Source organism: Delphinapterus leucas, chromosome 14, assembly GCF_059928025.1.
Source record: "Delphinapterus leucas isolate spDelLeu-1000000601 "Yukka" chromosome 14, BTC_Dleu_Yukka2, whole genome shotgun sequence".
Taxonomy (NCBI): Eukaryota; Metazoa; Chordata; class Mammalia; order Artiodactyla; family Monodontidae; genus Delphinapterus; species Delphinapterus leucas.
The window spans coordinates 64,622,060-64,637,506 of NC_143142.1; the positions used below are offsets into that span (position 1 = coordinate 64,622,060).

At 44.1% G+C, this 15,447-nt stretch overlaps 1 protein-coding gene across 1 annotated transcript in view; it reads right to left on the bottom strand.

The window, feature by feature from the left end:
• The window catches only part of ZBTB7C (zinc finger and BTB domain containing 7C), a 377,651-nt gene extending 373,649 nt beyond the window's left edge, over nucleotides 1–4,002 (bottom strand). Inside the window, exon 1 of the mRNA XM_089895157.1 lies at nucleotides 2,854–4,002. The gene's annotated coding sequence lies outside the window, so the exon portion shown is untranslated. The remainder of the gene's footprint in view (nucleotides 1–2,853) is intronic.
• Nucleotides 4,003–15,447: the final 11,445 nt, after the last annotated feature.

Sequence of the window (15,447 nt, forward strand, 5' to 3'; positions counted from 1 at the left end):
GGGGGACTCTTTCACCCTGGTCGGCCCAGAAACCCCAAGCTGCATGCTCAGAGTATGTTCCTGCAGTGAATGGACTTACAGCAATAACATTCTCCCCTCTCTCTGCCTTGGTTTCCCTATCTGTTAAGAGCTGAACTATGAACTATGAGTTACCTATGAGATTAGCATGCAACGAAAGTGAAAAGGCAGTGTCAAACTATAACATCGTATTGTCATGAAGATACCAGATCTTGGTTTCTTCTCCAGGAGCCCCAAGCGCAGCTATGGGGACATTGATTCTTATCTGTTCATGAGAGAAGAATTATGCTCGGTGACACTGCATTAGCCTTGAATTCTTGATACTGCGTGCCCTTGAAAGCATAAAACTTACAAAATGTTCTCTCTTATAAGTCGTTTCTGACTAATACAGATTGACACACACCACATCCAGAATTATTTTGATTTAATACGGTTCTGCTGGACCGTACATGACATTTTATACTGAAGAATAAGCATTGCCCTAGAATATTTAGGTTCGGGAGAAAAAAGTTCTCTTAACAATCATTCTGTTTATCACTCAGACCCTTCCTGCCCATACACACTGGTAAGAAACAAGTGGCTAAAGTTTAAGTGGCCAACTCGCAGTTCTTTTTAATTAAGACACTTTGTGTGCTCAATAAAATACAACGTAAAAAACATTTACTGAAAACCCACTCATTGATGTCTAATAGCTGTGTCAAATACCCATAACAACATTTATTCCAACACCCCCAGATAATTGCTCATCTTTCTCATTTAGTATCCACAACAGCACAGCATTTGTGCCCAAGTGTGATTGATCCAGAATTGGGCTCCCTTTCAAAAATATCTGTAAAACCTAATTACCAGGAAAACAGAGTTCTGGCATCCTACGGAAAGTGGGTGCCTCACAGTGAGACGAGCTGCAAACTCATCTTGGCTAATCAAGCCACATTACGTTACAAAAGGAGTTTGAGGAACTTGGGGTGAGGAGGGAGCAGGAAAAGTTGGGATAGTGTCGGACTGGAAATCTGCAGTGACAGCTCTGATCTTTTTAAGCCAAGGGCAGAGGACAGGAAATGGGCTGGCAGGCATGGATGTAGAAAGTACCGGATAATGAGCCCATGATGGGCTTGGGGTGTGGGAGTGGCATTTCTGATCTCAGGCCCTACAAGGCCTTGTTGAGGGAACTCTCTCCACCCCGGTCTGGGAGGCTGATGTCATTTCTAGTCTCCCTGGGCCTCTAACCACTGTGGCAGGTCACTCTCCTTCCTCGGGCCTGAATCTGCTCCTCTGTAAAACGAGCACTCTTTAATATTTCTAGGGTCTCTTTCAGCTCCAAAATTCTGTGACTTCCTTTAAAGCAAAGGACATGCTTTCTGCTCAGGTACTTGCTGGGGCTGGGGAATAAGGAGTGGGAACAGCACCAGCCAGAATGAAGGACTGAGTGTTTCCAGCTCCCATGCAGTTCTGTACCGACTTGCAACACCTGGGTATCAGACCCACTCTGGGAATAATGATTTCTTTCAGCCCAGGATGGAGCTACCCGGGTGGTGCTAACCTCCGCTGCCCTGGATTTGTCAACCTGGCCAATGAGGAACGGGGCCAAACCACTGGATTTCTCAGAGCCTCCCTCCCAGAGCTGACCAAGGCACATCTTCCTCTTGTGAGGGTCTTCCCTTCCCACCGTCATCGCTCTTTCCGTCCCGGAGGCCCCAGAAACCCCAGCCCTCGCCTGGAGAATGGTCCAGCGAGGCTCCCTGGGCAGGCAGCACAAGCCACAGACTCCTGGCTCCCCTCGGTCCTGGACCCTCCACACCTCGGCTTGGGTAGCAGCCCCCGCGGCTGGATTCAAAGGAAACGGGAGCTGTTGCCGCTTCTCTTTTCTTTGGCTCCTCCTGGCTTTCTTCCTAATGAAATCAAAGAAGCAGCCCTAATAACAAAGCAACACAGTGGCCGGAGACGATTCGCTTTCAAAGGAGCAGGAGATGCGCACACCATGAGCGAAGGCGCGCTCGGTTCCCGTGCGCGTCGCTAGGAAGAGATTTTGTGCTGACCCTTGTGGGCGACAGGTACCGGGCCGGCCTTCGCTTAACTTTCCCGAGGCACAGAGGAACCGTTGAGTGCTCCCATTTCCCGCAATTTCCCAAGTGGACAGCAGCATGGGTCTCAGGATCCTGCAAAGACACCACCTCGAGCAGGGACCGCTACGAAGCCCTTGAGGCGCATCGCGAGATGCCGGGTCCCAGACTTTCCAGTTCCTTTCCTAATCTTCAAGATAAGACCTCAGTGCGGGTGCCAAAGTCTCAAGAAACCGCCACTCTCCAAAATGTTCCCGCGCCTTCCTGGCAGAAGTGCGGTAAAAGTTTTGGCAGAAACCACCTGTGGCTGCCGACAGACCCGCCCCGCCCGGGCCCAAAGGCGCCGCCGAGCCCGGGGCCGCACGCGCCCGTAGAAGTTCCCTTCCAGCCCCGCGCGCCACTTCGCTCCGGGCCGCGGTGCCAGCCAGGAGGCGCGGCGCCCGCTCGCTGGCTCGCTCTTCGCTGGCTCTCCCCTCCTCCCTCCCTCCTCCCGCCTCCTCCCGTTGCATGGCTGCCGCACGGAGCCCCTGAATAGCCACCACAGCCCCCCGCCTCCTGCCCGCCGCGCCGGGGGCGCCCCTGTCCCAGCCTGCGCCCCAGGGTGCGCGGACCGCCGGCCTCCTAGCAACAGCCCGGGGGATCGCTCCCCGGCGCCTGCGATGTGGAGGCACCCTCCGGGAGCCCCGCGACCCCCGACCCGCCTCAGCAGCCGAGATGCGGTAGAGACCGCGACCCTCGCAGTCGATGCCCCAGCCCGGTACGCGAAGCCACTCACCTCTGCGCGCCGCCGGACCCGCGCGCCTCCTGCACTTGGTGCCGGGCCGCTGTCCTCGCGTCCGCCTTCGCCGCCGCCGCGGTCCGTCCGTCCCTGTGCGCCGGAGCTGCGCGGGCCGCTCGGCTGTCAGAGTCTCGTGGCTGGGCTGCGCCGGCTGTGTGGAGCCGAGCGGCAGTGGCGGGCGCGCGGCAGCTCCTCCCTCGCTGCTCCGCGCCTCCGCCCTCCTAGTGCCCCGCCTCCCGCGCCGCGGCTGTCAGCCCTGCGCCCCGCGCCCGGCGCCCGCGCTGCCCGCGCCGGCGGCTCGGGGTGCTCACTGGGCTAAAGGGCCCGGATGTCTGAGGTCGCCTCTCTCGCGCTCCCGCCCTCCCCTGCACCCCCTCCCCGCCCTGCCACACATGCACTTGCTGCGTCTCAACCTCCTCCTCGGCTCCAATTAATTTCTATTTTGACAGTAACTGTGGCTGGAGGCGGCGCTGCTGGGGGCGCCCAGGACCCGCGGAGGCGGCGGGCTGCAGTCAGACCGCGGCGCGAGGGCGGAGTGGGGGGCCGGGCAGAGCCACCCTCCGCTCGGGGCTCCGCGTCTTTTTTCTTTCTTTTTTCTCTTTGCCTCCTCCAGGATTTAAAGGGACAGCCCAGGCCGAGGCGAGGGGCCAGGCGGCCGCCGTTTCTCCGGTCTCCAGACGCCCTCTGCGGCCCGGCCGGACCCGCCGGCACCCGGGGCACAGGCTCCAGACCGCCGGGTATTTTTAGGTCCACACCCGGCCCAGGACACCGGGGCGGCAGAGCTTGGCTCGGTCGCCCCGGCGCACGGCTATTTTTACAGAGTCCAGTGGGGGAGGAAATAAAACAACTCAGCAACTGCTTTTCCAACCGAAAGTAGGGAGCAAGGAGTCGGGGCGAGAAGTTTCCCAAATGCTCTCGGAATTCCAGAGAGCTCAGAAAGACACCTCTCCGACACGAGAAACCGCAGGCGCGCAGCACTCCAGGGCTCCCAAATCCCTGCGGGCCTCCCCGCCCTGGAGGCCGCTTAGGCGCAGGGCCCCCAACCGCTCGCCGGCCAGGGTACCCCGCAAGCTGCACAGCGCTCGCCAGGGACCGGCCTCGGGCCACCCGTCACTTGCCTGGACTGCCTGGAAGGCGGCCTTCAGAAGCATCCAATCACCCAGCTACGCAGCCAAAGGGCGGGCACTAGAAGGACTTGACTCCACCCGGTTCCTCCAAGCCCCGCCTCCGCGGATACTGTACCCGCTGGAGAGTCTCGGTGGGAAGCGCAGCAAGCGCCGAGCGGTGATGGACAGCGCAAAGGGCCCATCCGCGGGAAGAGGAGGGGGTCTCGGTCCAGGAGCGAAGGCGTGAACTGTCGCTGGCTAGGCGACTCCTGGGCAGATGTTCCGGCCACCAGCAGGCCGGGGCACACTGGCGCTCAACCTTTCTACAGCTCCCGCCTTCCGCATTCCCTGCAGACATAGAAACCCTTGCCCGCCGTGGCTTGCCCGACCTCTGCGACTGTACCCTCTGATGTCAGCGGATCCTCTCCGGGACTCTTTCTTCAAAGGCGGCGAAGTTTTCGGTCCTCAAAGTCTTACAGGGACTGCGCTTACCCGAGCCGTGCGAGGCTCCCAGGACAGGCGAGAAAGCGAATCTCTTCCTCCTGTTTCCATTCTGGCCATCGACTAATGAACGGACAGTGGGACTGCTGCTGTCTGCGTAGTGTCTCTGACTATTGAAGATACTCGAAGACATCCTTTACAGGATTCACGAAAATAAATTTCTGGACCTTTTGCTTGGCCCTTCGTACCAGTGTTGCTCACTAGAAATTTTCATCGTTTCATTCGTTCGTGTAATAAATGCACATTGCATGGCACCACTTGGGTGTAATGAAAACAAGGGAAAAGGCTCTGGAATGGGATGTGACAGCGGAAATCTAGGCACAAACATGAAAGGGTGAGCTGAAACGTACGGTTGTGTACATCATGTTTCACTGGACAGAGAGGCCTGGCTTTTCCTAATAAGAAAACAACTTTTATTTGACAGTTTGAACAGCCAGCTTATCCAAACTGTTCAAAAGCAGTTTGAAGAAGTCTAGGGAAGTCTGTTGTGGAAACTAAGATTTTCAGATTCAGGATGTCAGGCTTCCAAGTAGCTAAAGCAAAATAACATCCTTGCTTTAAGCAGCCCTGGGAGCCTTTGCCCTCCCAAATTAGGTTGTCTGTCTCCCTGCTAAATTAGGTTGTCTGCCTCACTTCCTTTCATTAAAGGGTCTTCAGCCATTTGGAGGACTACTGACCCAGCTGATGTGGTCAAGCTTCTAAGCCAGAAGCATGGGAGTACCTGGGGGATGTGAGCCCTGCAAGACACCTGCAGATGAAAGGAATGCAGTGCAGGGAGTGAGGGCAACCATGGCCATGAAAAGGGTGTTTTGTTTAAGAAAAGAGGGATGTGGGTACTAAATTAGAAATGCCTCTAAATAGGAAAGGTTGTCCTCCCTTCTCTGGGTACAGCTGGCTTAGAGCAGGTGTTCCATAGCTGGGGATCACTGAATGGCTGTCCATGTCACGAGCTGTGGAAGAAGGTTCCATGTTCTAGACAGTGAGCCACAGGTCTTCTGAACCTAATCACCACAGGCAAAAGTTTTATAAATTTAAGAGCAATCAGGATGAGAATGGTCTGCATTAGTGATATTATGGAATATTTTTAAAGAGAGCAGCTATTACACCATGTTCACGATTTTTATTCAGTTGTCTTTGAGCTCCTTACCCATCTTGGTATCCTCAGTGCCTAACACACACTTGGCACCTGCTAGGTGCTCATTAAAGATTGATAAACCAAATGAATGCAAAGTTATTTTAGAATGGTGGAGTAAGCAGGGTAACAGATACAGAGAGAAATCCAGTGCACTTTGTAAGACTCACTTGCAATTTACTTGTTTATATGGAAGTGCAACTGTAAACTTTGCCATAAATAATAGGATTTATTGGCTCGTGCCAGACTTCCCTCTTTAACAGCCATGTAACCTAGAAAAGCATGTTATTCAACTCCTCAGTGCCTCCATTTCCAAATCTATCAAAAGGAGATAAGAATGGGGACTTTGCTACACCTTAGGGATGCTGGGAGGACCAGATGAGAAAAAGTGTGGGCAAGTATTACCTCGTGAACAGCATTCATTAAGGGGCTACTGTGGATCAAGCACTGTGCATTGTAAATTGTCAATATTAGTTATTGGAATAAATTTTTCAGAAATTATCTGAGAATGGGGTTCAAATATTTATCTATGCCCCAAGGGTGGTGAGAGGCTGATTCAAGAGAAAAGAAAAGGGGAGAATTAACATTTACAGAGCTATTTCTAGAATCAGAATCATGGCATGCATTGTTATATGTTCCTCAGGACAACTGTGTGCAATGCATTTTGTTATGACCATTTATAGATGAGAAGTCTGAAATCAATAGCAATGGTAATGACCAAGGTCCTGAAGCTGGGAAGTGGCAGAGGCACCTTTGGGACCCAGGTTTGTGAGTTCGGGAATCCATCAGCGGCCCTGCAATGCTGCCTCTAGAAGAGAAAAGAGGTAAGAGCCTTTAAGGAAAAGAGGCTAAAGAGAATTTCAAGAAAACAATAGTCTGGGCTTCCCTGGGGGCAAAGTGGTTGAGAGTCCGCCTGCCGATGCAGGGGACACAGGTTCGTGCCCCGGTCTGGGAAGGTCCCACATTCCGCGGTGCAGCTAGGCCCGCTGAGCCTGAGCGTCCGGAGCTCCGCAATGGGAGAGGCCACAACAGTGAGACGCCCTCGGGTTGTTTGGTTTTTTTTTGAGATTGAGTTGTATGAGCTGTTTATATATTTTGGATATTAACCCCTTAGTGGTCATATCATTTGCAAATTTTTCTTCCATTCTGTAGGTTGTCTTTTTCATTTTGTCAATGGTTTCCTCTGCTATGCTTTTAAGTTTAATTAGGTCCCATTTGTTTATTTTTGCTTTTATGTCCTTTGCTTCAGGAGACAGATCCAAAAAAATATTGCTGTGATTTCTGTCAGTGTTCTGCCTATGTTTTCTTCTGTGAGTTTTATAGTATCCAGACTTAACATTTAGGTCTTTAATCCATTTTGAGTTTATTTTTGTATATAGTATTAGATAATGTTCTAATTTCATTCTTTTACATGTATATGTCCAGTTTTCCAGCACCACTTATTGAAGAGACTGTCTTTTCTCCATTGTATACTCTTGCCTCCTTTATTGTGGATTAATTGACCATAAGTGCATGGGTTTATTTCTGGGCTCTCTATCCTGTTCCATTAATCTATGTGTCTGTTTATGTACAAGTAGCATACTGTTTTGATTACTGTAGCTTTGTGGTATAGTCTGAAGCCAGGGCACATGATTCCTGCAGCTCTGTTCTTCTTTCTCAAGACTCTTTTGGCTATTTGGGGTCTTTTGTGTTCCCATGCAAATTTTAAATTATTTGTTCTAATTTTGTGAATAACACCATTGGTATTTTAATAGGAATTTCATTGAATCTTAGATTGCCTTGGGTAGTATGGTGATTTTAACAATATTAATTCTTCCAATCCATGAACTTGGTATATCTTTCGATCTGTTTGTGTCATCTTAAATTTCTGTCATCAGTGTCATGGTTTTCCAAGCATAGATCTTTTATCTCCTCAGGTAAGTTTACTCCTAGGTATTTTATTCTTTTTGATGTGAATATAAGTGGGATTGTTTCCTTAATTTCTCTTTCTGATAATTCATTGTTAGTGTATAGATATGCAACAGATTTCTTTCTATTATTTTGTATCCTGCAACTTTACCAAAATCATTGATGAGTCCTAGTAGCTTTTTGGTGGAGTCTTTAGGGTTTTCTATGTATGGTATCATGTCATCTGCAAACAGTGACAGTTTTAATTTTTCCTTTCCAATTTGGATTCCTTTTATTTCTTTTCCTTATCTAATTGCTGTGGCTAGGACTTCCAAAAATATGTTGAATAAAAGTGGTGAGAGTGGGCATCGTTGTCTTGTTCTTGATCTTAGAGGAAATAATTTCAGCTTTTCACTGTTGACTATGATGTCAACTGTGGGCTCATCATATATGGCCTTTATTATGTTGAGGTACATTCACTCTATGCCCACTTTCTGGAGAGGTATTATCATAAATGAATGTTGAATTTTGCCAAAGGTTTTTTCTGCATCTGTTGAAATAATCATATGGTTTTCATTCTTCAGTTTGTTAATTTAGTGTATCACATTGTTGATTTGAAGATATTGGACCATCCTTGCATCCCTGAGTTAAACCCCATTTGATCATGTTGTATGATCCTTTTAATGTATTGTTGGATTTGGTTTCCTAATATATTATTTTGAGAATTTTTGCATCTATGTTCATCAGTGATATTAGCCTGTAGTTTTCCTTTTTGCATGTGTTTTTGCATGATATCTTTGTTTGGTTTTGGTATTAGGGTAATGCTGGGCTCATAGAATGAGTTTGGAAGTGTTCCTTCCTCTGCAATTTTTTTGAAATAGTTTGAGAAAGATAGGTGTTAACTGTTCTCTAAATGTTTGGTTGAATTCACCTGCAAAGCCGTCAGGTCCTGAACTTCAGTTTGTTGGGAGTTTTTAAGTTGCTGATTCAATTTCATTACTGATAATTGATCTGTTCATATTTTCTGTTTCTTTTTGATTCAGTCTTGGATGATTCTACATTTCTAGAAATTTGTCCATTTCTTCTAGGTTGTCCATTTTATTGGCATATGGTTTTTTGTAGCAGTCTCATATGATCTTCTGCAGTGCTGTGATTTCAGTTGTAATTTCTCTTTTTTTCATTTCTAACTTTATTAATTTGGGCCCTCTCTCTTTTTTTTCTTGATGAGTCTGGCTAAAGGTTTATCATTTTATTTATCTTTTCTCAGAACCAGCTCTTAGTTTCATTGATCATTTCTATTTTTTTTAGTCTCTATTTCATTTATTTCTGTTCTGATCTTTGTGATTTATTTCCTTCTACTAACTTTGGGTTTTGTTTGTTCTGCTTTTTCTACTTTCTTTAGGTGTAAAGTTAGGTTGTTTATTTGAGATTTCTCTTGTTTCCTGAGGTAAGCTTGTATCACTATAAACTTACCTCTTAGGACTGCTTTTGCTGTGTCCCATAGGTTTTGGATTGTTGTACTTTCATTTGTCTCCAGGTATTTTTTTATTTCTTCTTTGACTTCTTCAGTGAATAATTGGTTGTTTAGTAACATATTGTTAGCCTCCACGTGTTTGTGTTTTTTGCAGGTTTTTTCTTATACTTGATTTCTAGTCTCACAGTGTTGTGGTTGGAAAAGATGCATGATATGATTTCAAGTTTCATAAATTTATCGAGGCTTGTTTTGTGGCCTAGCATGTGATCTATCCTTGAGAATGTTCCATATGCACTTGAAAAGAATATGTACTCTGCTGCTTTTGGATGAAATGTTTTGTATGTATCATTAAGTCCATCTGGTATAATGTGTCATATAAGGCCACTGTTTCCTGATTGTTCTTTCTATCTGGATGACCTGTCCATTGATGTAAGTGGGGTGTTAAAGTCCCCTACTATTATTGTGTTACAGTTGATTTCTCCTTTTATGTCCATTAATATTTGCCTTATATATTTAGGTAAAGTTGGGTACATGTATAAATTTATGATTGTTATGTCTTCTTCTTGAATTGATCCCTTGATCACTATGCAGTATCCTTCTTTTTCTCTTTTTATAGTCTTATTTTAAATTCTATTTTGTCTGATATAAGTATTGCTACTCCAGCTTTCTTTTGATTTCGATTTATGTGGAATACCTTTTTCCATTGCCTCAGTTTCAGTCTGTTTGTGTCTCTAGATCTGAAATGAGTCTCTTGTAGGCAGCATATGTATGGGTTTTGCTTTTGTATCCATTCAGCCACTCTATGTCTTTTGATAGGGGTATTTAATCCATTTACATTTAAAGTAACTATTGATATGTATGTGCTTATTGACATTTTATAAATTATTTTGGGGTGCTTTTGTAGTCTCTTTTGTTCCTTTCTTCTTTTTTGCTTTCTCCCCTTTTGATTTGATGGCTATCTTTCTGTTATGTTTGGATTCCTTTTTCTTTTTGGTGTGTGTATCTATTATAGATTTTTGGTTTGTGGTTACCATGAAGTTTATATATAGCAATCTATATATACATGTGATTGTTTTAAGTTGCTGATCTCTTAATTTCAAATGCATTTTAACAACACTGCATTTTTACTCTTCTCCCTTCATGATTACTGTTTTTGACATCATATTTTACATCTACTTGTTTTGTGTATCCCTCAACTGCTCATTGTGGATATAGATGATTTTACTTTTGTCTTTTAACCTTGCTACTAGCTTTGTACATAGTTGTTTTACTATCTTTACTGTATATTTGCCTTTATTGATGAGCTTTTTCCTTTCATAGTTTTCATGTTTCTAGTTGTGGCCTTTTCTTTTTTGCTCAGGGAAATTCTTTTAACATTCCTTGTAAAGCTAGCTTGGTGGTGCTGAACTCCTTTAGCTTTTGCTTGTCTGTAGAACTTTTCATCTCATCAACAAACCCGAATGAGAGCTTTGCCAGGTAGAGTATTCTTGGTTGTAGAATTTTCCTCTTAATCACCTTAAATATATTATGCCACTCTCTTCTGGCCTGCAGAGTTTCTGCTGAAAAATCAACTGATAACCTTGTATGTAACTTGTTGCTTTTCCCTTGCTGCTTTTAATATTCTCTCATTATCTCTTATTTTTGCCATTTTAATGACAATGTGTTGGTGTGGTCCTCTTTGGGTTGCTCTAATATTTCTTGAGAATAAATGTGGGAAATGAAATTTCTGGGTCAAAATATATACACATTTGTAAGATTAGATAGCTGTTGTCAAATCGCCTGACAAAATAACATACCAATGTGCATTCTTGCTGGCAGTACCTAAGAGTGTCTAAGAGTTCACTATATAGAGAGTAAACAGATGGAAAAATATCAGCCTCGTTAATAATTTCAAAATGTAGATTAAAACAGGAAGTTTGGCAAGGATAGATTATCTACCTTTTAATCTATCTATCAATCTACCTATCTTTACCAAACTTCTTGTTTTAATGTACATTCTGAAATTATTAATGAGGCTGATATTTCTCCATATGTTTTATTGGCCGTAAATATTTTTCTTTTGTTAATTGCTTATTTGTGCCCTTGGCCCATTTCCTAATGAGTTGTTCTTTTTTTTTTTTCTTACTTTTGTAAGAGCTCTTCACATAGTGAGGTTATTAATCCCTTGACTGTCACATATATTGCAAATATTTTTACCACTTTGCCATTAGCTTTTAAATTTTGTTTGTATTGATATCTTTAATATTCTAGATTACAAAGGAATATATCATCTCTATACATTTCTAATAATATGTAAGTATATTAGGTTAAAAAAATTAAATTTACCATAACATCCACAAAACAGAAGAATTTTACTCTTCTCCCCAGATATAACCACCTTTAACAATTTGTTGATGACCTTCCAAACTTTTGCCATGCATTTCTGTTAAGATTTGTTTTGATGTATAGAAGTTTTAAACATTGCTTAGTTGTTTATTTCCTGAAGCTTGATTGAGATGTTACCCACTCTATGACTGGTGTCATATTAGAAACATCTTTCTGACTCCAAAGTGTGTATATATATATTCACCCATATTTTCTCCCAATGTGTTTATGATTTCATTTTTTCACATATATATCTTTAATTAATCTGGAACTTACTTTGATGTTTTCCACATGGATAGATATGATGAGTACTTAAAGAAAAAAAGCACATCCCAGAATAAAGGGAAATGTACAAAGTTAAGAATTTGCAAAATTAGCTCAAGAAATAGAAGCCTAGTATGGCTGTGGCATAGCAGATCAATATGGGAAAAATAGAAGATACCACTGGAAGAGTAGGTGAGTGAAGATCAGGGAGGAGTTTGAAGTTAGAGGCAAGGAGGAGGTCTGAAAGGCTTGGGGACAGGAAGTATCCAACCAGAGCCATTCCCTAGGGCAATGGGGGTAGGTGCACAGAGCCAGGGAGATGATGAGAAGGTTATTTCAGTGGCTCAGGTGTATGTAACTAGGGTCTAAATTAGGACAGAGGCAGTGGGGATAGGGAGGAGGTGATGATTGTTAGATACCTGGAAGAGTCAAAAGGACTTGATGAGTGCTTGAATATGGAAGGAAGAAGGGAGTCTGCTGTGACTCCATGATTCTCAAGCCTGGGTGGTTGTCACGAGGACAAAGATTGCTCATCGTATAATTGGAGATGTTCTGTTCTACACAGCTCTTCTCTCTCTGTTTTCTCAGGTGGTAGGATGAAGAATTTTCCTTTCTTCATTTTACAGACAGGAAAACCAAGGTTTGGCAAGACATGACTTGCCCCAGAGGGACAGGAGAACTGGGTCCCTGTGGCACAATTTGGGTAGAAATGTAGGCAGCAGGGCTCTGGATCTCTGTTATTTCTTGCTGAGCGTGGCGAACTCACCTCACCTGTACGCACGGGGTGGGAGCAGTGGGGCAGGTGATGAGGGGATGTGCGCCTGTGTGTCTATGTGCTCCACGGGCATGTGGGTGAGGAGGGTAATACATGGTCCAGATGGGTTTCTCTCTCAGAAGCTGGTGATGGGCACCAGTGCTCCCTGGATGGCTTCTTCTTCCCAAATAAACAATCATATGACACAACGTCTGAAAGCCCAGAAGATTTCCCATCTCCATTGGCCCACAACCCTGACTGCTGCAAACCTGGAGCCAGTAGAGCTATCTCCAGCCCGCTGCTTCCCTCCACCCTCAGTCTCCAGCTCCAGGACTCATGAAACGCCATAAGCTCACTGTGCCTGGCCGGCTTGGCACCAGCTACATGAAGAGGCTGGACATGCTTCTGCCAAAGAAAACCCGGTGGCTGGGCCAGCAATCTGGACTTTCTCCAACAGGCTGGTTCAGCCACACTACACCTCAAGGCTCCATCCCTCCCAGGGGTCTGCTACTCCCATCAGGGCCCTGATCTGAGGGACCCTGAATAGGATCCACCCTTACCAAAAAGGAAGTCATGTTTCCCAGGGACTATTACCTTCTCTCCAAGTTGCAGATAAGCCAGGAACAGTGCATGGAGTGAAAGGAGGCCTGGCAGTTTCTAACCTGCAGAAATCTATCCTTTGAAGTTCAGTTGATTTGTCATCGGCTCTGTGACTTCTTACCCAAATTCCACCCAAAAGCACTAACCACCTGCTTCTCTGTGCTCCCATAGCAAGTGTGTGCAGTGTTATTTATAGCCCTTGTTGCCTGAAAGCAAATAGGTTCTGTTTTTTGTGGCAGGTCTGATTGATGCATAGTGATTACCTGGTTGCTGTGTCTAGAAGGATGCTGAGGCCATATGCAAACACAAAAGGAAACTTGCCATCATTCTTTAGGAAAGGCAACAGTAGTGGGTTGTGGCCAGGTACCATGCAACTGTGTCTGCCAACCCAGACTGCCACACTGCACTGCCCCCCGTCACCACGATGGTCTGCAATCACCATGTGAGCAGTTTGGGGACAGGACTGCATTTGCTCACCTTTGTATCTCCAGTGCCTTGCACAGTGCCTGGCACTTAGTAGGTGCTCAAGAAATATTTTGCTGAGTGAATAGTTGGTTAAAAGTTTCCATAATCCTTACCATAGAGTGGAGCAAATGGACCCACCCTAGCTATAGACAAGTGGGAATTAGGCAAACTCGACACCCCCTCTGGCCCATGGGGAGGCCACTCCTTCTCTGGACACTCGAGTCTCTCCTGTAATCTTACAGGAATCTTGATGTCATCGTGCCTAACAAGGCCTTGTTATAGCTTTATTCGTTTGTCAGCAACTTGTCTCCACATTAGTAGCCTGAAGTTACTTTAACCCACAGCATGCCTAGTAGGTTGGCTTTTGTACGCATTTAGTAATTCCTGATTGAATGAATTAATGTGTCTTCTTCTGACTCTCTACCTGCCAGTTACTCTTGTGTTTGTAGAAAATTGCGCCACCCACTGTTTGGTTTAATATCCGGTAGTAAATGAATCACCATGTTACATAATTGTACTTCTTACCTCTTATCAAGCAGTGACCATCTTAACTGAGTTTATAAATATTTACTGAATCATAGAATTTTAAGTTGGAATGTACCATACAGTTGAAAGCTTATTTTAAAACTGAGGAAACTGAGACCCTAATTACTGACAGAGTTGCTATCTCCTCTCACCACCCTGCCTTTTTCATTCATTCACTCAATAATTTTTTAGAGTGAACATTTAACAAAAGCCATTTATTATAGGTAGTTTTTGGAAGAACACAGGCAAACTGTACTTCTTAATATTTTGATATCTCATTTGTGTTTCTGTGAGCTTTTAGACAAAACCAACTTTATTTCTTTTTTTGTACATAAACGTTTATAACATCATTATTCATAATAGCAAAAAACTAGAAACAACCCAAATGTCCATCAACAGGTGAATGAATAAACAGATGTCCATATATCCATGCAATGAAATACTACTCTGCAATTAAAAGGAACATACTACTGAAACATGCAACAAAAGTGATGAATCTCAAAAACATTCTGTTGAGTGAAAGAGGCAGGAAACAAAGGGGTGCATACTGTATAATTCCCTTTATATACAATTCTAGAAAAAGCAAACTATAGTGAAAGGAAGCAGATCAGTGATTACCTACAGTTTGGGGTACTAGAGAGCAATAATTAATATAATGCTATAGTAACTAAACATTATGTTATAGGTCACACTACAGATAAACAGATGAGTCAAATAGAGAGCCAAGAAACAGTTCTACACATGCGTTAACTTGCTTTATGACGGAGGCATTACTACTACTCAGTGGTGAAAAGATAATGCTAGGCCAAATGGATATCCATATGTAAAAATGAACCTTGACCCCTACCTACCTCACATTATACACAAAATACCTCACATCATACACAAACATTAATTCTACAGAAAAATACAGAAGATTTTTTCATTACAGAGAGACAAATTTTTCTTAAATAGGGTACAAAAAAACACTAACCAAAAGGAAGGATAGATTGATAAATTAGACTTCATTAAAGCTAAGAATATCTTTTAATCAAAAGACAAGATAAAAATAGAGTGAAAGAGCCAGCCAGATTGGGAGAGGATATGTGTATATTCTGACTAATATCTAGAACATATAAAGGACTCCTATTATCAATATGAAAAAGATTGACAAGCCAATTTTTTTAAATAATGAACATTATTTTAAAATAACAAGAATAGACATACAGAAAGCTACTCTCAACATCGTTATGCATCAGAGATACATCTACCCTTTGCCCCTCCCAATCATAAGGACTAAAATTAAAAGTACCGATAATACTAAGTGGTAGCAAGAATGCAAAGCAACTTGAACTCTCACACATTGCTGGCAGAAGTGTAAATTTGATGCTACCACTTCGGGATATACTTTAGCTATGCCAATGTACATCCATGTAAAAATCTGTCAAGGTGTACACTTGGAATTTGTGCATTTTACCATCTGTAAGTTACATCTCAATAAACAAGAAAAATCATAAAAATCAGAGGACATGAGACAATA